Genomic DNA, 1,049 nt, shown 5'->3' on the forward strand with positions numbered 1-1,049 from the left:
TTTTACCCCATGAAGATAGGTTTTCTGATGGTTTTCTTTTAGATTTACACCAGATAGGTCGGTTTTCTGGTGGTTTTTATTTTTTCGCAGTTTTAGTTTTACCCCATTGTAAATGTAATAAGAATTTATTAATAAAATGATATTTTATATTTATTATTTTTGTTTCTTTATTTTTGTTCATTGTTGCATTTATTTTATGATTGCGTATTGAATTAATAAATTCAAATAAAGTAAATAAATGAGTTTGAATAAAGTAAATAAATATTGCGATAGCGTGAATTCGAATAAATATTGCGATAGTGTGAATTCGAATAAAAATTGCGATAGCGTGAATTCGAATAAAAAATGGGATAGCGTGAATTCAAATAAAAAATGCGATAGCGTGAATTCGAATAAAAATTGCGATAGCGTGAATTCGAATAAAAAATGCGATAGCGTGAATTCGAATAAATATTGCGATAGCGTGAATTCGGATAAAAATTCAAATTACGGTTTCGTTACATTACATAAACGACATGTATGTCAACAATTACATTACATTACATGCACCTTCCAACGACAACAATTGTCTTGCCCCTGAATGGGGCAAATTCAAACTTGATAAGCAGCAGGACTCCAACATACAATCAGCATCTTGAATTATGGTATTCAAGTGCCAACGAAATGAGGTCCATTCCTTGACACTTGAATACCAGCATTCAAGAGGCTTATCGAATGTTGGAGTCATGCCGATTAACAAGTTTGAATTGCCCCATCCAAAGTAAGACAATTGTTGTAGTTGGAATGTGCATTCCAACTACAACAATTGTCTTACCTTTGAATGGGGTAAATTCAAACTCGCCAAACAGCAGGTCCTCAGCATTCGCCCGACATTCATGTTTTTCCTTTGAAAATAATAAATTTTTGTTACTGTCATACCCTAATTTTGGACCTAAAAATACTTGCTCAAAATGTTTTCTCATCTCTGAGATGGGTCTTTGACTCTTGAGAGGTTGCAATTTACTGTTGTTTTACTCTGACATTTTGCTCTGCCTTATCTAAAATTTACT

The sequence above is a fragment of the Medicago sativa genome, chromosome 4 (genome assembly GCF_051527215.1).
Source record: "Medicago sativa cultivar Bolivia chromosome 4, Bolivia_mono, whole genome shotgun sequence".
Classification (NCBI taxonomy): Eukaryota; Viridiplantae; Streptophyta; class Magnoliopsida; order Fabales; family Fabaceae; genus Medicago; species Medicago sativa.